A 24,028-nucleotide genomic window follows, 5' to 3' on the forward strand; every position below is an offset into this window, starting at 1 on the left:
AGATGATAGCAGTGCTGCCTGTGACTAAACAGTGCTGGCAGCCGAGAGGGTTGTTGCCGGAAACAGCTTCAGCTATAGCACAATTTACTTATCAAAAATCACCACCTATGCCCCCTTCACTGGAGCTGGAGCTAGCATGTTGGGGAGCGATTTGGAGCAAGTGGCACTGCATCCCCGACCTCTGTCAGCTACAAAGGGAGGGTTTCCTCTAAAAACAAACCCTGGATCCCTATCAAAGACTTTGGGGACAAAAGAGGGACAGAGAGAGGGAACTCCCTTTCTTAAAAGAAGAGCGAATTCCACCATGGAAGTAAACTCCCATTTGACAAAAAAGTCAAGGAGGATTTCATTAGTGGAAACCGAGGGGATTAGAAGGACACATTCCCCCGTTCAAAATCGATCCAAAACAGATGAGGAGTTCTGACTGGATCTAGCAGCACAACAGGTAGAACCAGGCTCCCCGACCCTCGCCTCCGATTGACACTGGTATGATTGCAGCCCTGACCTTAACTCTCGCCCCATTCATGAAACTACTTGAAACAATGAGTGAGCATATTAGGGACCAATCTACATTAACAGAAATGCTTCACACAAAATGTATATTTTTAAAGGGTTTTGTGACAGGCACACAGGGAAACTTTGATAAGCAAATTACAAAGAACCTGCAATCTATTATTTCAATGGCAGTAGTTGACAAGAACAGGAGTAGGAGTGAAGTTTCTCAGAATCTCCATGCCTCAAATATCCCCTCGGCTTTAATCAACTTGACATCTCTGCTTGCTACATCTGGCCCAGGAGAAGCGGAAGACGCCTCCCAACTACAAACATCAAGTCTACATGCTGGGGACTTAAGACTTTCGCAAATACCTCCGACTAGGGGGATATTTGGGAGGGAGCCGGCTCTGGCTTCAGGGTCTTCTTCAAAGCCACCCCAACCTCACCTGCTAGAAACAAATCAGGCCCCAACTGCAGAGTTGATAGGAACTCTATCTGGGACGGGTTCCCAGAAAACCTCGCAAGATCAAGCTAGAAAATATGGAATTTTCTCGAAATTCTTCTCATCGGATAAAGATAATATCAAATCGCACCAATCCAAGAGAGTCATTTGAAGAATAAATCGTCCAAGTCTAGGAATATAGAGGCCTCAAGGAATCCAAGAAATTGGACTGCTCAAATTGAGGGCGAAGGGGCCAGAAAATATATTTGAAATATACTGCCTTCTAAGCCGACAGTTTCTGTAGCACAGGGAGCCAGCACAAGCCTAGAGGCCCTAAAGTTGCTAAAATCCGTGCCGGCCAAGACCCATCAAAGCACGGCGGAGTCCCAGCGAATGGATTCTGTGGAGGAACAGTCAATAGACCTGATAAATCTCTCGACATATTCTGTCGAAGATGAGGAGGCATTTAACTCAGAGCCAGGCTGTTCTACTTATCCTGACCAACAAGAAGCAGGCAGGAGAGAGGGTTATAAGAGGGCAAGCAAGGCTACAGTTACACGTCCGGTGGCTACCCCAAAGGAGCAAGGGGGACTATTGATGGTTCCACCTAATCAAATACAACCGTTAAAAACAATATTTGCCGTAAGTGGCCTAGATAATTACTCACACCTAGACCCGCCCATCCTGGAAGAAAAAAGGGTCAATAAAGACTCAATTCTGGGAAAAAGCCTAAATGAAATCTTTGAAACTTACAAGAATTTCAAAACACTTGAAGAAAAAAGATCAGATCCCCTAAAGGCCATGCAAAAAGGCAGTACTCGAATAATCCTGTGATCCAGTCAATGCCTCGAATACAAAGCATTTAATGATAAAAGCATCGAAAAAAAATGCATTGAAAAAAAGCATTGAATGCATTTTTTTCAAAGGTAAAGGTTTCATTATAATTGTAATGGGTTTTAAGGGGTAAAAAAACATGGGTTGGGGCCCTCCCATTAAAAAAATATTTTAAAAAACATACATCCAATGCTTTTTTTTCGTTGCTTTGTTTTATATGCTTGGGCATTCGATGCTTTGTCATTCGATGCCATCACTATAAACCAATAATCCCACCTCCTGTGTGGCAGGTTAAACTTGATTTTCAAAATACTGGGGCTGATGCGCACATTCCACTAAAAATGAAGGGAAGAGTAAGGGAAACGTTGGAGCATATATGGTAGCGTTGGAAAGAACATTGATATTTAAAGATAACCTTGTCCGGAACAGAGTCAATGTTCGCCAGCTGCTGAGTTCCATTCGAGATCTTACACATATAAAATCCAGGGATATTCTCTGGGTGAAATTTACAGATGATCTAAGACCAGATAGAATCTTATTACATTTCGTGAGTGTAGGTAAGAAAAGTAGGGTCTTGTCGCAATGCCTGAATTTTCTAGCTTTGGGCTTCCACTTAAAGGACGTTGATCAAGGCACTCCAGGTTACGTTCAGCGCTCGCCCACTGTACCAAGTTCCAGCTTACTGGAGGTGGACAGACCCCGAATTTGGCCAGACCCCTAGACCTCTCAACTGAAATTAACATACAAGGAAACAATTTTCAACCAGTTATATCCCTCAAGTAAGACCCTCTTGCCTAATGCGCACATCTCAGAAGGCCAATGAAAATATGAACACTGAAAATCATTGGCGAAATACAGAAGGTCAAGATCTGTAAGTAGGTGATTGGAGCTGGTTGGCTGGGGCCTTCACTAGTCAAAGTAAAAGATCATAGGGAGGTCTACTGGGGGGTGGGGGGCTGTCGAAAGGGCTCAAGCAGCACAGTGAAAATCTGCAGCTCAACCACACAGGGGTTCAATCATTTGTTCGGATTTGGCCATTCCAAATCTGCATGAGCTAGACATAATATGTTTACAGAAAACATGGTTGAGGTCTCCACCCCTACTGGAAGGATTTTCTATAATCTTCGATGCAGCTGAAAAGGGCCAAAATGGAAGGCCAATTTTCGGCCTCTTAATAGCCCTCCGAGCAGCAAGAGGCTACGTGACTGTAGTAGAACTTTGCCCCTCACCGTTAATCCAAGCTGCAATAATACGAGTAGGTACTATCCTACGGGGACCCGTTAAGATTCTTTTGATTTTGAACCTGTATTGGAACGTCGCTTCAAAATGGAATGTTAAGTTTCTGTAGACAGTTCTTGCACTTATTGACAATGCCAGATCTGTCTATTTAAATCTAGCGGTTCTGGTATGTGGTGATATGAATGTACATTGTTTTGATGCTTCACGAGCCCTAATTACAGACATGCCGCCATCACCAATCCATCAAGTGAAAAGAGGTCTGCTTCTGAGGTGAGAACTCTCAGAAAGAAATATATACTTATTAAATGGACACATTTACTATCATGCACCGAGGCCAACATGGAAAAGGGGAACTGATCTACAAATCCTAGACTACATCTTTGCTTCTAAATCATTTCTTACTGACTTATCAAAAATAGAGTTTCTGGAAACCAGTAGGAATGACCATAGTATAGTCACAATATCAGTACTAAATTGGCCAGTCAGGCTCAATAAGCGACATGGTGGCACACTTGAAATAGTGGAAACAGATTGAGGCTTCGGGCAGTCCCCCATGCCGTTCAAAAAGGGAACCTCAGACTCATGTTCAAGACCTATTTAAAGCCTTTGATTTAAATCCACTGACAATTAATAAAACTGGGTTTTCTATCCATCACAAATATGACCCAGTGTTAGCGGCAAGGAAAAGGGCTCTAAGAAAAGACTTAAGATCAATTCCTAAATCACATTCGAGCGAGGGGCAGCAAACAATGAGACAACTGAAGCAAGCATTTAAAAACTGGCTCAAATCCTATAAATATTTGCAGCTGCAACGGGATGCTGAAAATATGTTACATCAAGTTTCCTTGAAAAATACAGCTGAAATATAGAGACTGATTAATAACCTTCAGGCCCCCCAGGAAGCAATGTTACTAAACCCAATACCAGCAGATACGTGGAGAGTTTATTTTGAGTCAGTCTTTGCTGGAAGTGATGTTAATCCACCTCAAACCATCACGGCCATAGGGGTGCCCTGGGCCTTCTCCACGACAAGGAGTGAAATTAATGACTTGATACTAAAAGCCAGTAAATCAAGAGCTGCAGGCCCCAATGTAATGACGAATCTGGACCTAAAAGAAGACCCAGATTTTTGGGCAGCAGAGCTTGAATATTAGTTTAATCACATTAAAAAAACTAAAATAATTCTGGAATACTGGACAACTGCAAACATTGTGCCAATCTTTAAAAAAGGCCATAGGGAGATGGCGGCAAACTATAGACCGATCGCCCTACTGGATGTGTATGGAATCTTTTTTGCTTCCCTCTTTTTGAAAGCCCTATCAAATTGGGTAACAACAAGCCATCAGTACGATCTGTGGCAAACAGGCTTCATAAAAGGCTTGGGGACATCAGTAAACTTCTTCATTTTGAATATTCTTCAGATAAAGGCAAAGGCAAAAAATGGCCATGAACTAGATACATAACTACATATAGCCTCAATTGGTCTGGCACAAGCCTTTGATACAATCGATCGGCAGCATTTATGGCAAAAATTGGAAGATGGGGCTGCCTTAGTGACATCAGAGAAGCACTGGAACTACTACATTTTAAGACCTCTGTCTGTGTAAGATTGGACCGAAAAGGTCTTGTGACAGACCATATTTGTACCTTTAATGGCTTAAAACAGGGCTGCCCGCTTTCCCAAGCGGTTTTCAATTTCTTTGTCTCTGATGTCGAGGATGCCTTTGAACATCGAAGGTGTTCTCCACCAATTTTAGCGGGAATACCAATTGGCAGAATGCTCTTTGCAGATGACTTGATTCTACTGGACTGAACTAAGGTTGGCCTACAAAGGCAGCTGAATGCCTTAGAAAAGTATGTAGCAGTGAATGAATTGAAGATTAATGCAAAAAAATCAAGAATCCTGACTTTTGGAAAAATGAGAAGGAAAGTCTGCCCTCCAAAATCGTGGTCCATCAATGGAGAAAAGATTCCCCAAGTCTCAGAGCTCATTTACTTGGGTGTGTGTTTAAATGACAGCTCTATGGATGCGCATAGAGAGCAGGTGCTGAGAAGTAAGACTAAGAACCTAGCCGCCCAAACCTGTATTGTAGAACATGGGTACTGTACATTTTCGTTGGTCCCATTGGTTGACTTCTTCCAGCTCAAGGTTGCTCCAATTCTGACCTATGGGGTGGAAACGTCATTTTGTCAGCCCTGGTTTGGGGAAAACTTGAGGGAATCTTCTGGAGGAAGGGGTTTCACCTGCCAAACTGTATTCCAATCCAAGTGATAAGGGTTGAGCTAGAACCTACATCCCTCTATGCAACTACAGTATGGAAAAGCCTGTCACTTCTGAGGAAATGTACGGCAGAAATGGGAGACGGTGGCCTGGCTGCCGTTAGATTGGCCCTGACACATCCTGTCGAACATCTTCTGGCGGCCTCGGGGACGCTATGTGTGGACATCTTAGCAGACTTGGGTGAATCAGTGGAAACACTTCAAAGACACTTGGCAAAGATAAAACGAAAGCTTTATGACCTAGATTGGATCCATTCTCTAGAGGCTAGAGTTAATTATAAAGTGTACGGTAACAACTTCATAGAATCCAGAGCAAGAGGTACCCTTCCATTGTACATGAAGAAGTTCCTGTGCAATTTTAAGCGTAACAGCTTCCTTAGGGTGCGAATGAACATTTATCCAACAAAAAAGAAGTTACCGAGGTTAGAAAGCCAGCCGTTCTGTGAGACTACTGTTTCCGTCTTTGTGCTTGTGATCATGAAACTTTGCTTCATCTGACCCTTATCTGCTCCGGCTGTGCTGAGCTGCGATCTAAATGGCTGGCTAAATACCTTGCTGATTTTTCGACATCAACAGTGATGGAGATATAGGGCCATTTGAGGGCAAGTCCAAGAATTCCCTTGACCCTGGCCCTACTGGCTTTCTTGCTTGAAGGAACTTGTTGAACTGCCAGTGATGCAAGCAAAGCCTACAGTGTGCTAAGGGGTAATAAAAACAAAGATCAAAATAAATAATGGGGGCACCTTGATAAGGTCACATCGAGTATCTAAAGTTATGGACTGGATTTTAGAATATGTTGGAATGTTATTAATATTGTATACATTTTAAATTATAACAGGGTGCTCCCTAGTTCTTCGTTTCTTTTTTCTTTTCTTTTACTGTAAGCAAAATGTTAATGAATGGTGACATAGAAAAGGCTTGATTTAGAACCATATGCTTAATAAAAAAAATAGTAAATCACATGGGCATTTAATAATATAAATGGCATTTTTGGTGTAACAGTTTGTGTGGGTTCGAAGTTACCACTTGATGTGTCCATGTTCAAATAAACGTTTGGTATTTGTAAACTGACAGGCCACACAGGTGCCAAATTTATAGTGTCCTATGGCCGGGGGTAAACCCCAGATACTGCATATGTTGTTTCAACCTCTGGCTGTCTGTATGTGTGTACTAGCTTTTGCTTCAGGTTGTAGTTTTTTTTTAAAGTGAACATGTTTTTTTTATAAGGTGCCACTCTGTTTAACCAAATGCTAGTTTTTGTGAATGATGTTTTAAAGGCATTACTGATAGGGCTGAGAGTTGTAACGCATATCAGTCTCTCGGTGGTTGTCTTTTTGTTTGAGTTTAGGCAAATGTCCCTGTCAGTGTTGCGGCTCGTTTATAGTTGTTTTTAACCAGTTTACATGGATACCATCTGGAAATGAGTCTGTGTTTTAGGTGTTCAGCATATGTCTCAAACTCTTTTTTCACTGAGCAATTCCTCAGAATTATCAGGAATTGGCTGTATGGTAGATGTTTTTTAGCTCTTCTGGATGGAAACTGGTGTAATGTAAGAGGCTGTTTTTATCTGTTGGTTTTCTGAACAGGGTCGTGCATAGACAACCACTGTCTTTATGGATCTTTAAATCTAAGAAGTTTACTGACTGTGAATTACTTTCCATAGTGAACTAGATTTTTCTATCACAGTCGTTTATCCATTGGTGAAACTCAAGGATGGTAGAAGGCCTAAAATGCCCTAACTAAGGTGGGATTTCCCAACATGAACAAACTAAGGAAAGTCTGAGTCAAAGAGTTCAACTTAAAAGTCTGTCTGTGTCCAACACTTATGCTTGCCCTGACAACTAAAGCTAAACCATGTGTAGGGATATCAATAATAAAATAAATGGTGATTAACACAGAGTTCTGAGATTCTTGCAGCTTGTAGCTTCCTTTTCAGCTTCCCTTCCCCAAGTTTAAGAAAGTTCTACAAAGGTCTCATAATTACCTTTCTCATGTTCAAAGTAATACAGTTCCACGCAATCCTCAGGGTTCCCTTCCCCAAGTTACAAGCAACACGGCTCAAACGGGCAAGGGGCTTGAGACTCCATTCTCAAGACAATACTTGCAGTTCCTCAAGTTTCGCGATTCCCTTCCCCACTCAATCCCTTGTACTTGTTTCAGTCTATCAAAAGGATCAACACAGCTCAAGGTCAGCTCAACCCTCTTTCTGAATTGCTTCACCAATTCACTAGTAGTATATCTCCTTGGTTAGTTTCACAATGGCCATCATTACGACTTTGGCGGTAGCCATGGCGCTATTGGCGGCATGGCTGCCGCCAAAATTGAGTCCGGGTCCAGGTTCCCAGGATGGGGAATTACCGGGCCATTCCGTGTTCGGAGGGCCCGGTGATTCCTCCCTTCAGGAACCTGGGCCCGGAGCTTCCCCATTCCCATTTCAGCCCCCCTAGGGCTGTATGGGAATGGGAGAGGGAGCAAACAACGGGCCGATTACGAGTGGTCCGTTGTTTGCTCCCTCTTCCCCTCGCGGGACCCGCTCTGTACATCTGGTAAAACCAGAGCTGGTCCCGCAAGGGGACCTCGTAATCAGGCGGTACGGGGTTGACGGCGCTGGCACCTTTACTGGCGCCGTTAACCCCTTACCGGCTGACTTATAATGAGGCCCAATGTCTTTAGTTCTTACAGTTCAGGGCTCACTGGTCTACGGACAGTTGTCAGACCACACTGTCCACCCATCTGAGGTCACGCAACCAGGATCCCCATGCTCTTTTGCCCACACAGGTTCTTTTATAACTGCTCCTGTGTGCAGAGTTAGACTCACTTAACTTCTCTTTGTTGACCTCTTGGCTTTACATTCAAGTCCACATTTTTCTGGTTTCTCCTGGTTAGCCTCTTGCCTATGCCATAACATGTCACACACCTCTTGCCTGTCCTTGGCCTTGCCACTCTGTTTTTACTCTTAAATTTCACTTTGCAGTGGTTTTGTTCATGTCCCACCTTTCTATGGCACTCTTTCACACTTACACGCTTTCCTATATGCAGCTTTTATATGGGAATTTCCTCTTTGGCTGTTCTTTGCTTTGTCCATAGGAGTTTTACTCCATTCCACATTATAATAAGCTTAATTTCAAGGTTTCATTCAGTTTGGTATTCAATGGATATTCGTTATGCTTGATTTCAAGTTTTCCTTTGGGTCAGTATTCAATATGCACTTGATATGTTTAATTTCAAGGTTCTACTCAGTTCGGTATACAATATATATTCATTATGCTTAATTTCAGGTTTCCGTTTAATTGGTAAATATTATGCATTCACCTTGCTCAATTTCAGGCTTTCGTTCAGTTCAGTAAATGTTACCTCACTCGAAGCCTGCTCGGAATGACCTGGTTATCAAGTGATTTCCTTGACACTCAATGGTCGCTGGCGTTGCTCATCAGTGGCTCCTGCTGCTTCTGTCTTCTTCGACAGTCAGCAAGTCAGCTTCTGCAAGACCCGCTCGCACGCTGCTGCTTGCACACTCTGATTGCTCTGCCACCTCTGGACGGACATGGACGGCATCCCGCTTCCTTCTATATTTCTGCATCTCTGGCTGCTTATACCTCATCATGGGGTCTCCCTCTCTGTGCTGCGGGCTGGCGTCCTGGCTCCTCCACAGGCCCCACCACTGCTACCTCCTGTTAAAACAGGTCCTCTGCTTGACTTCTCCCCACAGTCCTCCCTGTTTCTCCTCCTTACAGTGTTCTCTGGCTCTCTCTTTATACACCTGCAACCTCCTAACAGGTTTCAGGTGTGGATCCTTAATTAGGTTTGCCTCACCACAATAGCAGGGACATGCCTGACTCTTGCCAGAGTGGTAAAATGAAAGTGTAATGTTCATTTCTCTCGGTATCTTCATCTTCATTCCAGTACTTTCAAAGGAGGAATGGGGAATAATGAGGGGAGAGGTCTTGCAATAACCCATAAAGGTCCGGGGAGGGCTAGGTTGGTCATGAATAGGGAAAGGGGGATACCATGTCTTACCTCTGGGCACCCCAATCCCACTCTCTGAGGACCATCCACCCAGGTGATCCTCCCTCGCTTCTCCACCAGCAGGGTCAAGATCCAAAAGCGATTGCCTTTTCCTGGCAAACTGAGAAGAGCATCTAGGGGTTTTAGGAGTGAGAATATCCTCAGGTTTCTCACAGGGCCTTGTGGCAGACTCCTATCTAAAAAAAAAGCCATCTGTAGCTTTGAAATGATAAGCCATCTCTAGTTTTGAAATGATGGCCTCTGGGAATCTACACTTAACCTAGCCAACCCTTACGGTGTCATTCTATTGTCAGCTTAATTTTTACCGACCCATATGTTAAGGCTTTCTATATATTCATTGTCTGGTTTAACCCAAAACAAAACAATTGGGCTCAACACCAGCAAATGCCTTTGTTTTCTCTGGGAAAGACATGCCACCGACCAGGAGGACCTTATCTACTCCCAGTGGGAAGAGAGAGGCCTCAGGCTTCAAAGGGCAGGAACTACCAGCTAGATCAAAATCACACCATTACTATATAGTCTTTGATGCAGGGCATACAGGATAGCTGTAAGATAAAGAGTATCCAGGAGACCAGTCCAGACAAGGTTCCCACCTCATTTCAGTCTCCCAAGCCTCCCACACTTCCTATGACCCTTCCCCATTTTTTGCAGACATAGCTCTTTGGGACTGGCATCACTGAGAAAAGAGACTGAAGACCTACTCTCTAACCTTGATTCCAACACCACCTGTGTCCTCATCTTACTTGATCTCTCTTCTGCCTTTGACACGGTCAACCATGCCATACTGCTCAACCGTCTCCGTGATAACCTGGGTATCACTGATCAGGCCCTGGCTTGGCTGACATCTTTCCTCTCCGATCGACCCTTCCGGGTCCAACTGGGGTCCTTCCTCTCCTCTATCTCTATGTCCACCTGTGGTGGTCCCCAGGGGTCTAACCTCTCTACCTGGCTGTTCAACCAATACCTGGCACTTCTTTTCCATCGCATTTCCGCTCTCTGCCCCAACTTTCAGTGCTATGCGGAAAATACTCAACTCATTTTACAGGCTCCCTTCTTTAGAGGTGGGGCCAAGTTCCCCCACTCAAAGCTCCGCCCCCATGTTGCCTATATGTTGGGAGCAAGAGTGTGTGACACGTGCAGTACCAGTGAAACTACCTATACCACAAAGAATCATGGAAGTAAGGTTCCCATTGAGAAAGTCATATATGCAGTCATGAATATATGATGGCCATTTGAATGCAATCCCGGAGGAAGTGGGAAAAACAAGCAAGAAAACAGACTGGTGACGTCATACAGAGTAGAGCTGGCGCACCCAGAAGAAGAAGCTGAAGAAGTATAGACATTTTATAGAAGCAAAGGAGGAGGTGTTAAAGATAAGCAATATTTTAGACTAGAGATGAAGATTGCTCATGCTACAGAAATAATGAAGATACCAAGTCATTTTATAACTGTACAGACGTAGTAATGCAAGCAGACAAAGTATTCTTGAGGCTGGCTAGGCAGTGAATAGATTGCGGCAAAGTGGCAATATATATGCATAGGAATGTATGGACTATGGATGTTCCACAACGCATATTAGCAGAGTCTGGACCCCGTGAACAGAAAGGCTTTTTCAGTCTGGTGCAGATGGAAAATCAGCTAATGATGTAGGCAAATCAAAGAAGGGCTTGACTGGCTCAGCATTAGGAAGTCAAGGCCACTGTGAGCCTGGATGTACATGCAGAAGCTACAAAATGTGTGAAAAGAACAAATTCCTTACTGAGGTGAGGTGCAAGAACATTGAAGATGTCAGATGTTCTTCATTTAATAGAGTTTAATACAGCAAAATGCTGTGAAACATGGTCTCCACTAACATGGTTGGAAGAAAATAGACAATGGGTTGAGCTACATCGAAACAAGAGACAAAGTATGCCTGTACTCCCTTTTATTCTCAGGCACAGAGAACACTTCCAAGGCCAATGTTCAAAGGCTAATTGACTGGCAGACGGCAAGAGTGATGATAGATGACAGGCTAATTAGGTGGGAAGCTATGGTCAAGACTAGGCCACCAGCACCTTTGTGCCGGCCTGCGTGCTGCTAGCGTGTGTGGAATATTACAGAGGGGTACGAGGGTGCCAACCAATTATAGAGGGCCACGTAATAGAGAGCCCTATAGTTTGTATAACCAATGGGACGTCGTATATTTGATGCCGTTCATAGTGACTTGTACTAGAGTTGCCCACCTGATGTTAGAAACCCAGTCACTCTCTCTACTATGGGACATATACGTAGATGTTCCCTCTAGACCTTTCACTCTCTCAAGTAGGTTTTTGTAGTTTGCCACGTAGATTGACGCCAATGATGATGAGTTATTAATATATAAGCTATGTTTTTTATGAAATGCGCTGAGTGAGAAGATCGAACGTGTTCGTTGATGTTCTTTGTACTCCCTGTTTTAGACAATTGATATTAAAACAGACTTACTTTGCCAACTTCCTGATTTGGTCTGATTATTGATGTTTGAGTATATTCTGCATCCCCATCTATCCCAAAGCCCTTCTACCCCGTCTTAAAGGGCCTAGTGTTGGGTACATTGGTTCACTTCCGCCACCTCTTCTTCTTCTCTCATCTCTGACTGTCTGTCTGCTATCCAAGAGTGGTGTGCCACCAATGATCTCTGCCTTAATGCCAGTAAGACCAAGATTCTCCTCATCGGCACACCTGCTCCCTCCTTTCGTGTCACTCTCTGGTGGCATCTCTTGGCACTCTTCCTGCTCCTGCCTGTGAGGCTAAAAATCTTGGGGTTATCTTCGACTCCACACTTTCCTTCTCTCCTCACATCTCTGACATCTCTAAGAAGTCATACTATCAGCTGCACCTCCTCAGAGGTATTTTCCTTTCCTCTCCTTCCCCCAGAAGCTCACTGTCTCCAGAGTACTGGCTCTCTCTAGGCTGGACTACTGCAACAGCCTCTTTCTAAATCTGCCTGCCTCTACTCTGCGCCCTCTGCAAATCATCCAAAACAGGACTGCAAGACTTGTCCTTGGCCTCAAACCCAGGGATTGTATCTCTCCGGGAATGAAATCTATGCACTGGCTCCGAGTGGCAGCGAGGATTATGTTCAAAACCCTTTGCATTGTCCACAAGGTCTTCTGGGGCCTGGGGCCTCAATACCTTCAACTCTCTCTTCCTAAATATCTTCCTTCTTGAGCTGTTCACTCATCCACCTCCAACTCGCTCAGGGTCAGTCGCTACTCCAAGCAACGAGTTGGTGGTAGATCTCTTTCTTCCGCTGGGGCCTCCCTCTGGAACAGCCTCCCTGCCTCTCTGAAACTTGAGGAGAACCATCACCGGTTCCTGAAGCACCTCAAGACCTTCCTCTTTGCTTCTGCTTTCTCTTCTCCTCTCCCCTGCTGATCTCCTGGCTGAAACTGAAACTGCACTGCTTACCTGGCTACCCTCTGATCTCGGGCCCAAGTCCCCTCCCTGCCAGTTGCACACCTGCACTGCCCCCCAATAACCCTTGCACTTGGGGACTGTTTCTGTATCCCTGTATCCCTACATCCCCCTACTAGCACTTGACACCTGATGTCTGCACTTACCCTTGCACTTGCCACCAGCTGGCCACACTTTATTTTTTTGTCTTTATTTATTTGACTGTTATCCTATGTACTGCACTGCCCCCTCCTCCTTTCCCCCCAAACTTTTCCCTTTCCCCTCCCTGCACTTGCGCAATCTCAATGTCACCTGGCCTAGCAAGATCATTGTCTCTGTCTTCCCTCCGTTCCCCCTCCCTTGCCTCGCCATGCCTTGAAACACTTGTGTATAGGCGCGTTATAAATGCATATCATATCCAATCATATCATATCATAACACCGCAATATGCCCTTGTGGCTGAGTTTCAAAATTATAAAACAAATTTAAATACTGTACATCCATTCACTTTCTAGCTAGATAGTTCACAGCAGTTACTTCACTTTGGGATATTTCTGGTTGCGTACCCGTCTCTTTGTGTAAAAAAAAAATGCACCAGAATTAGAAATTACTTTATAATGTGTTATTTTTGTCGTAACAGATAAACTTGCAATTTACACATGGCAACAGTTATGCATACATCACATTTTACAGTGCACATTTATTGCAAAGAGCAATGGCACATTTCAAAACAGAATAAGGTGTGCCCAATCTTACCATCCATCCCTGAAAGTGAGGAACTTGGCAAGAAATACACTTTGAGGATAGAGAAAACAAAACAGTAATGGAATGGCATTCAAATAATTGCAAAATTACATGCACATTTACCATCGACAACACCTAAAATGAAATGACCTATCTCCCTGACTAACTGACCGATAGACAATCCAGCAACCCCTCACTTTAGACTTATATTTACCCAGATATGCTGGTGATATTTTTGGCTCAGCTGAACATGGGAATCCCCATCGGTCATTTTCGCCTGTCTCACTCAGGGTCGGCCACTCAGCTAAAGACTGCTACGGCACCAGGCAGCTTGCCAGCACTGAACTCTGTTCTCCAGTCATCCCCCCATTCCACTGTCTCTTCTCAGTGCAGTGTCCGAGGATGTCTGATCTGACTTCACCCACTCACAGCCTTTTTAGTAGGTTCTCCTGTCAGTCAATGCAACACCTCCCCATCTAGATCCACCCACATCACCTGATCTGCTCTTTGTATTTTCCACATTGTACTAACTACTTTTCTGAAAAATAAATGCTACATTCATTTTTCCTCTTCCTGATTCCACAATGCTTTGCCTCAGCAGAGCGGAACTTCATATTTGTTTAACTTACTGCACAAGACTCTGCCTGCACAAAACTCCATTTTACAAAGCAACATGCATTTTCCAAAATGTTCCAGGTTATTTCCACATAGACTAATTTGCACTATATGTTATTAAGGGGATATGTTACTGGGTTTGGATTCATATGTTAATATATAAGTATCAGTCCTAGGGCAAGTCAGTCAATTAAAATATCCTAAAATAATATGCACTTTTAAGCACGTGCTCTGAATTTCTTTGCTCTGTACATTTTCCATCATGCGCCTTATGCATTTGCAACCATGTGCCTTGCGCATTTCTGCATTTCTGTCTGAGAATCACACTACAGCTACATTAGCTACATGTGCACTACCACACTACAACAATAAGCCCCTTTCTTTCAGAGCCCTGTAACTTCTACAATCCCTCCTTTTTTTACTGCTGGGATACAACCTGAAATTACTGCAGGAAAAATCCAAAATAAATGTTCTAAAATGCACTTGAAAATACATAACATGTAAATGGAAATTCAGGTTTGAAAAACATGATGTACGTATTTCCAGACTTGAGTCAAATAATTATGACTCTTAATCAGAAGAATAAACAACAATATCATTGAAGAAGGAATGAAACAAAAAACAAAAACATTGTTTGTCTTTTTATCTTTTTTAAATCTTTTTTATCTCTTGATCACCTTTATCTCTTGATCTTTTTCCTTTTCGTTGATTTATTTATTGGCGATCTCCTTCTTTTCTATATTCTTTTGAATAGTTTTTTGTATTTATTTACTTTTTCTTTACATTTTTATATGAGATCTTATCTTTTTATCTTTTGATCACCTTTATCTTTTTTAATTGGTGACCCAAATGCTTTTTTAAGCAAAAATCAAATCATTAACATTTTCAGAGAATATACATCCAGCACAACAGTGTCATTCAATCAAATGCAAAAGCCAGTAAAAATAAAAAATAAAAATCAGTTTGCGAGGAATAGTCTTTGCAACAAATACCTCCTGCAATAAACAGTTTGTGACAGGAGTAGTAAAACAGTCCATAATAGAAATAGACCTTCTAAAGCTGGGAGGCATGGCAACACATGGCTCATTGGTGAGTAAAAATGGCCCTGCAAATGCACGCATGTCTCACACAGACAGAACCACACCACTGACATCCCATCTCACCTCTACAAGGGACAGTGCCTACCCTCTGAGCACCTACATGATGACGCCAATACGGAATCCCACCACACCAACCCAGGTAAGATACAAAGCAGCCCATATTGCAACTAGGGACATAGTGGAGTGCACATTCGGAGTGCTAAAGTCACGCTTCCGCTCCCTTGACCACTCTGGTGGTGAGCTACTATATGCGCCACCAGTAGTGTGCAGGATCATTGTGGCAGCATGTGTCCTGCACAACGTTGCAACACAGCGTGGTGTACCGGTGGACATGGTGGTGCCCCTTCATCCCCAACCACATGCACGGCGGCTGCACATGGGAGGGGAAAGGGCACATGGCAAGGCTGCCCGTACCCAGCTTGTGGCACAATTTTTCTTCTAAAATCCAACCCCTCCGGAGTGCACACAGGCCTGGCACATTCCAGGTGACAATCGATGATGACAAAGGGACAATCATCTGTACCAACCTTAACACCCCGAGAATTTTTCCTCAGAAGTGCTACATTGTGTGCATCCCTTAGTACTAAAAGTATTTCGATCTGGTGTGCACAAAAGGAACACATGGAAGATGGAATATGCCAGAAACAGCATGACAAAGTACACATCTAAATGCTGGTAGGTCACCTAAACCATCCCACACTTCATGTCACCTGCTTGACACACAATGTCTAAACAGAGAAATAAATGACCAACACATAACACTACTGTCACAAAGCATGCAATGATCACTGCTAACCAAAGGGGGCCAGGGAAGGGCATACAGCATGAAGGCTAACAACAATGGAGATAGTCAAGGCAATACATGAAGATGGAACATGAACAAAGGATGCATCTCAATGTATGAACATAAAATGATGGCAACCATGCACTGGACAAACAATCATGAATCCCACTAGGGGTATATACACAGGTCGGACTTGAGACTGCCCACAGATAGAATGGAAGCCCAATGCCACTGTGGAAGTTACTTTCACACGCTGCACTCCTAGCAAGCCCATGGAAAGGAGAAGCAGGAGTGGCATATGTGTCTGGACCCAAGGCACAAACACCAACACGAGACAAGCCTCTATGGGACCAGCTGGATCCGACACTGGATGCCCTCAGCTGCCACACAAAGCAACACACTGTCACATAAATGCACAATAGACAAAAAACAAATGCAAAAAAATCAAAAATGCCCATAGGGGGACGGGGGCATGGGTGGGCCCACCGGGTGGGGTGGGGGCCCACCCCTGGGCCCACCCCCCACCCAGGAGGGAGGAGGTGCAGGGTGCACGTCAACAACCACACGTGTGGATTTCAAAAAAGAACCCTCCATGGGTTAATGGTCCGCACGGCTGTGATGGAGTGGGAGACCCGTTGCTGCTGTCGCCAACCTCTGGTGCTGCATCAGAATGTGGTAGTTGAAAGGGAAGATAACCACACATAGCCCTGGTCTGTTCCTCCATGGCAGTGGCCATGCGGGAGTGAGATGCTTGCATCTGCAGCATGATGGCCCAGAGGTCTCCATGCAACACCTCACGGGATGCACGCAGTTCCTCCGCGATGGTATGAGTCATCAGTTGCATCTACTCTTCAGACCATCTACTGCTGGATGTCTCGAGGGCAGCCAGTGTAGTCCTGAGGGACCTATACGCTGACCTCAGGGCTTCCCTGTTGGCCCGACCATCTGCAGCAAAGGATGCACGCAGAGCCCTCAGGTCCACCTGTCAGCTCCTGTTGCTGGCCACCATGTTCAGCCTGTGTGAAGGGCATGTGGACCGCAAATGCCTGCTGCTGGTGCTCCACCTGTCTTGCTAGGGGTATCATGGAATTGGCCTCCTATCCATGCCCTGAGCCAATATCTCATATGAAGCAGCCTGCTGTTGTGCAACAGCATACATGGACTGCTCCCACACAGTATCGCCAGCTAACACATGGCCACCGCTTTGGCGGACACCACGTCTGCCTAGGCCAAGGGTACCTGGCCCCTGATGTGATGACGCCATCTGTGGCTGCAGGACTGCATCCCTCCCTTGATCTGCTGCACCAGGAGTCAATACTGTGGAGTGTGACCCTGCAACCGTAACCACCACAGATGGACGTCCTTACACTGACTGGCCCTGTGAGGAGTCTTCCCCCATACAGACGTTTGGGATGCAACAGCACCCACAGTTGATGCACTCACCTACGACACCACAGAGGTATCCATATCTGGTTCACCACCAGAGCCTAAGGCTTCCTCAGAGGCAGACTCAGACTGAGTCTGGGCCAAGATGGCCTGTAGCACCAGTGGAACTTCATGGGCTACCACACCACATCCTCCACTGGTGGTTGGTCGTGCCACAATATCCTGTTCCTCCTCCACCTCCTCCTCTGCATCCAGTGCCTCATCACCTGCATATGTACAGCAAGAAAATGAAGAGCAATGTAAATACCATAGACCACACACATAGGCATCACAATGTTGTCATGTAACACATCAACCTGCCATGTCACAAACTCCCGCACATACGCAATGTCAATGCAAGTGAAGGTTAGCATGAAAGCAGCCATGGACCTGTGTTGAAGGGCTAAATACAACCTGCATAGTGCATAGCACCTGCTATACACATGAGCGCCTCACTGGCATAGTTCATCCACCAACATCACAGATGCAAAAACACATATACCACGTACCATAGCCATGCCTGATCTGTAATACTGCATTAGATGTGACTTGCTGACTACTGTCCCAGAGCCATATACAATGGATGTGACATGACATGACATGTAAATCACAAACTCAATACACACAGGTGTCACACGATGTAAGGGTGGTTGAATGGAATGAAGCCAGACATACCCATCCCATGAGCCCAGCTCACATTGACATCACGCGAGTGAATAGGCATGATGAAGGTGAGACCTGGGGTTGGAAGTGGGAGTGGGCAGTGCAGTACATGGGAATGGCATAACAAATAAATACAACTACATAATCATCAATGAAAATGCGGTGTGTTGGTGGAAGTGTATGTGCAGACATCAGCTGTCAATAGCTGCTACAGGGTTGTAGGGATACAGTTAACAGCCACCGAGTGTGGAGTATGGCAGGGAGGCAGTGCATGGGTACAACTGGTGTCTCAGAGGCCGGTGTCGGAGATCATAGTGTGGGCAGGTGAGTAGTGCATTCTCTCAGTCATCCAGGATTCCAGCAGGGGAGAGGAGGTAGAGAAAGCAGAACACACGAGGAAGGATCATAAGAGCCCCCAGACCCAGTGAAGGTACACCTCTAGTGCCATTCGGGCAGGGGGGCTGTAGCAGAGGGAGGCCCCAGCCAAAGATAGACAATAACCACCAACTAATTGCTCTGAGAAGGGAGGGAGTAGGAAAGGGATGATCAAATACCATGAGAAGGAAGCAAATTGGGAAGATGGAGTTGAAGGAACTGCGGCACCAGGAGCCATAAGGCCCTGTGGCCAATGCAGAGCGATTGACAATGAACAGTCATAGCCACTAGGAGCCAGTGCCATCATCACAGTCCTAGGGAGACACAATACCTGGCACCAAGACAAAAGGACACTCACCACTGTCCAGGTCAGGATGAGTTGCAGAGGGAAGAGAGTAGAGGCACAGAAACTGGGTATAGGCCGTTGCAGTACCCCACCATAAGTATGACCAGTCCTCTGGAGACACTGAGCTACTGGGGGAATCAGAGGAAAGGAGGAATCCCCCTGAGGAGGTGCAGCTGGCAGAGTGACCCGTCAGAGATGTGCGGAGAGAAGGCCAGTGTGGAGTGCAAGATTGTGACAGGCTATCCGCCATCACACGTTGGAGCAGGGAGAGGGCCAAGAGAGACTGGACAGAGTGACATGGAAGGAGTGAGCAGGTGTGGTGATGCGATGTTTCACGGTGTGCAGCACATTGTGCGTATGCAGTCTGCAGGTCAATGAGCACGTGTCATGGTTCACCCATTGCAGTCATGCAAATGAAGTACTTAGGCTACCCCACCTGTTGCACACTGGCCGGTTGTGTGTCCAGCACACCTTTAACAGATCTTTGTTAGTTAGTCTGTACATATGAGATCACCCAAACTGTTATGCAAAACAATTACATTTATTTGTATTTAAATTTAAAAAACTTAAAAAACACAAAAAACAAAGTGTGTTACACTACTAATGACAAACAGCCTGTTTTTAGGCTTAGCCTAAGTCGACGTGGAAAGTTTCAGCATTTATTGCAATCTAAACAACCTTGTACATTGGTTCTATTACTTTCACTTTTTCATAGTGTGGGTTAGTAATGGTTGTGACTTCAAATGTGATCTAGTTGACTGCACATCTATCTGGTCGACACATGAATGGTGTTTCTGGCATTCAGTAATTAATGTTGAATCTGGTGCCGTCTTCAGGACAACTTCAGTGGACTGGGGCTGTCACGTAAGTTGGGACATCTGTGCCGTAATATTTTGGTGTGTCGGGTGAGCATTGAATCTGTGTTGAAGCATTGTGGCTGTACAGCCACGTAATGCAGAGGTAACTGACTAGCACACCCTAGAAGCACAGGATAAAAAACACCAGTGCACAGAAGGCGCTGTAAGCGATGAACTTTCAACAGATTCAACGCTCACCTGACACACCATTACTTTGGCTACATAGGTGCAAAGTTACAGTGGCAGGGTAAATAAGCAAGGGAGCAATACAGAAGCATTATATACTGTCAGGAAATACGGACATATAGGCAAGTTGTTGTAGATGGTTCATGTTTTAAATTACCAAATGGTGCTACCACAGCAGCATATGTTATTACAACATTGAAAAACAATGTTGAGGCTTGTCGGATATCTCAGCATTCAGCACAAGCAGCTAAAACTGTGAATAAAATGGTATAGTTGTTGAGCAGGATAGTTTAAAAGCTTTAATCGCATACAATTTTACATATACATTTACTTATTTTGACCCTCATCAACAGTACATTATGTGTATTATGTTTGGTTCAACAGGCATGAGTAGTATAGCTCAGTGGCAACCCGCTCGTCTTGGGAGCAAGACGATGCAGAGCAACACAGGTTTAAATCCGGCATATGTGCTTAGAAACCTCTTTGGTATTAAGTCTGTTATAAATAAACAATTATAACTATAATAATATAATTAGTGTGTGCTAAACTATTGTTCTACTGACATTAAATAATCATTGGGTCATTGGGAAAAAAATCTACAGAGCATTAAAAGAAAAGTATTAGTGTAAGTGTGATAGTATACTTGTTTGAAGTGTGTTGTAATTAAGGGAATGTTTAAAGTAGTTAGATACCTGTTAGTGTATTCTAGCTATATTGGACATTGGCATACCTTTTGTAGTAACAAGAACTGTGATGGACTATTTGAAGTGTATTGCTGTGAAGGGTATTTTTTAAGTAGTTTGATACCTGTTGGCATATTCTAACCATCTTGACTTTTAAAAGTAGTATTGTAGTATCATGGATGTAGTTAGATACCTGTTGGCATATTATAACTTTTTATTGTGCTACAGTTTAGTGAGTACATTTGGGTTGACGGAATATTGAGTAGGCATTTGTTTGATTTGCTGGTAACCTATGTTTTGAAGCAATGGAGGTGTAATTGCATTCAAACCAACCACTTCTTTTTTTGACATATGCAGTATAGTGACCTGAAGTGGTTGTGGCACCAATGTGGTATATTATACCTACTGTCATGAAAATGTTCTTGTCAAGAGATATTTGGCGGTGTGTAAAGCCAGTGAGCTTACAGTTATTTTGGTACCATCTGCATTGCACCTTAGCAGAATTAGTATGACGTATTGCTATGTGAGTTTATTTGTATGCTGGAACAATTGTCGGAATTGCAAAAAGGGCATAATATTCCATGATTTGTATTCTGCAGAAGCTGGTGAAATTAAATGGATTCAAAATTTCGTATGCACATTTTACCATGTGTGCAGAGTAGTCCTATTCTTGACATATATCTGAGACACTGTAAGTGTTGTCAGGATTATTTGTGACATTTCTATGAAGGATGATCATTTGCAAACACAACCCGTCCTAGCCGTTTAAGTAAATGTTGTGAACAATTGGTGGCAATGGGAAGAGAAGAGTGATTGTTACATTTGCATACCAATTTACTCCAGTTGTGTTGCTGAATTTAAATGGGCCAGAGCGCTGTGCCCCTGCATTGTTTGATGGGCCTTCAGATCTTTTTTGAGACGAGATATTTGTCTGTTTGTCTTTTGATGGAAGTGCAGTTGAGTTTGTAATAGATAGGTTTGTGGTTGTATTAATTGATGGAGAAGCAGTTGGTCATTGTTTCTTTAGTGGTATTGTTAGGAGATCTATTATAGGTTCTGTTTGTGTTTGTTTTCAAAGGTTTTATTTTTTGAGGTACAGGGTACATATCTAGATGGGGGTGTACAGTGCACATAGCCTGTCGTATTCGAAGATGCAAGGAATGTCAGCGTTGACTTAGTTTGCATCAAAGTTAACTGTGGGAATAGACCATTGAGTGTACGGAGATGTGAACGTTCTACGTAACTCACACCTTCTTTAAAGGCTGTGCTGCCAATGTCAATCAATGCATGATCTAGGTTTAGACAATGCGATTTATGAATAGTAACCGCATATGCAAGAGATAGTGAGAATTGTTCTCTGCGTATGTACATGTCCTTGAAAAGAAGGAAATGTGGTATTGTGCAGCCAATTTTTTGAACTTCTGCAAGTTTGTCAAAGTGGATGTTGACAAACTGAATGTAGTTGTCATGTGGATATGTTTGGAAGCAAACAACTGTACCAATCGCTTCATTGACTAAACCTTGTTGTACATCAAGGTTATGTTTAAGAATTACTGTGCAATTTAGACACAAAGTTAATATTTTTTCCAATCCAGCTGTGTTGGAGATACATTTTTGCTGAGTTATTTAGTCGTGCTGTTGCGTGTTGACACATAGGGATTGTCATGCCATGCAGTTCTAGTTTGCCTGTGGAGCTTATATGCAGTATGGGTTATATTTCTTTTTTTAACATTGTCTCATTGAATTCACCACAGCTTGCAAGGCTAGGCATTAAGGACATGCATTTTATGTTTTATTGTGTTCATTGATCCATGACATCAGGTCAGATGTGTTTCAACCATATAGCTCATGGATTAGTCTACTATTTAAGATGAATTTTGCATCTTTAGCAAGCAGACCAGTTCTAATGCTTTTTAAAATGTTAGCATAGGTGAGATCTGCAGACTGACACATGTTTTGAGTGAGGTCTCTGCAGTGAAAATTTTGCCAGAGATTTACAATTCCAATGCTGCCAAGTGTGTTGCAGAATTATTTATGTCCTAATGTCTTGAAAATAGCTGACCTTTTACTGGTATTAACAGTAAGGGGTCTCCAAAAACAATAACGTGTTTTCCTCCAAACATTTCTTCGTAGTCAGTTTTGAGAACTTCTTGTTTCTGAGGTGAATTAAAGCTAACAGAAGGTTAGAAACCATGATTACTTCATCTATTAGGAGCACTTTCACTTGTTTCAGAATTCTACGTACTTCAGTAGTAGCTTCTGCTGACAATTTTCAGTATTCTAATTTGTTTTGGTGTTCTCCTGGAAGGAGCAGTAGTCAGGGTAAAGTTACATCTTCTATGTTGTAGGCAGCTAAACCTGTGGGGGCTGTTGCAACAGGCAAAAGGTTGTTGTTTGTTAGGTTTTGGAGAAATGTGCTGATTAATTTAATTAAGAATGTTTAACCAGAACCAGCATCACCACTTACATACAGGCGCAGAGGTTTATACATTTTATAGCTGCATGTTTTAGTTTCATGTTTAAAACCATATTCAATTTCTTCAGTGACTTCTAGATAAATGGCGAGTTGTTCATCATTTAGGTGTGATTTCAGCACTAACAAGTCATCTTCAGATTGTTTAGATTGTTAAGTGGTATGTTTTACCTCAGTCATGGCTATTTCAACTTCATTTAGAATGAGTGGTTCTCTTGGTGGTTCTTGGCTTCCTGTAAGGGAATGTTGACTGCCCTCAGCAGTGTCTTTATCTAGTTGAGCTTCAATTTCTTTCTGCTGTTGGCGGTCATTAACCAACATTTCTTTGTATTTTTTTAATTGATATTTGTTATACTGCTTTCATTTTCTTTGACTGCAGCTTCAAGTGAGTCATAGTCACCTAATAATTCTTCTTCTTTTCTCCGAGGTTTAAAAAGTTGCAGTAGGTCCAATAATAAAGTTCTCTACGTTATGGAGATTTAAATGATAACTTTATATGATTAATTAGACTGAGTTTGGTAAGTTTCACTAGACTTCCCTCACAAGTTGAGATTGAATATTTGCCAATTGTCTCATCTAGTGTGACGTTGCTTTTGTAGGAGTAGTTTTGGGCCATGTCGGACAGGCACATGTTTTCCAAAGCAGTACTTCTGTTTGGGTAGTATGAGTTAATGACATTGGGCCTCATTACGACCCTGGCGGAAATCGTGGCGCAATATGCACCATGGAGCACGGCGGAAAGCTGCCGATAGCGCCATGGGGGTTGGCGGATTTACCGCCCCATTCCGACCTTGGCGGGGCGGTAAATCCCCATTCCCCATTTTACCCTTCCCCATTCCCATTTTTGCCCCATAGGGTATAATGGGAGTGGGGAAGGCGTTAATTACGCCACCGTAAAATACGGTGGCGTAATTAACAACAAGGTCCCGTAGCGCCATGGATTTCTCCGCCCGGAAAAACCAGGCGGAAAACGCTCCATGGCGCTAGGGGAACTCGTAGTAGGGCGGACGGGTCCGCCGCGAATACCGCTGGCGTAAACCCACTCCG

Source organism: Ambystoma mexicanum, chromosome 12, assembly GCF_040938575.1.
Source record: "Ambystoma mexicanum isolate Mex_15411 chromosome 12, UKY_AmexF1_1, whole genome shotgun sequence".
Lineage (NCBI taxonomy): Eukaryota > Metazoa > Chordata > Amphibia > Caudata > Ambystomatidae > Ambystoma > Ambystoma mexicanum.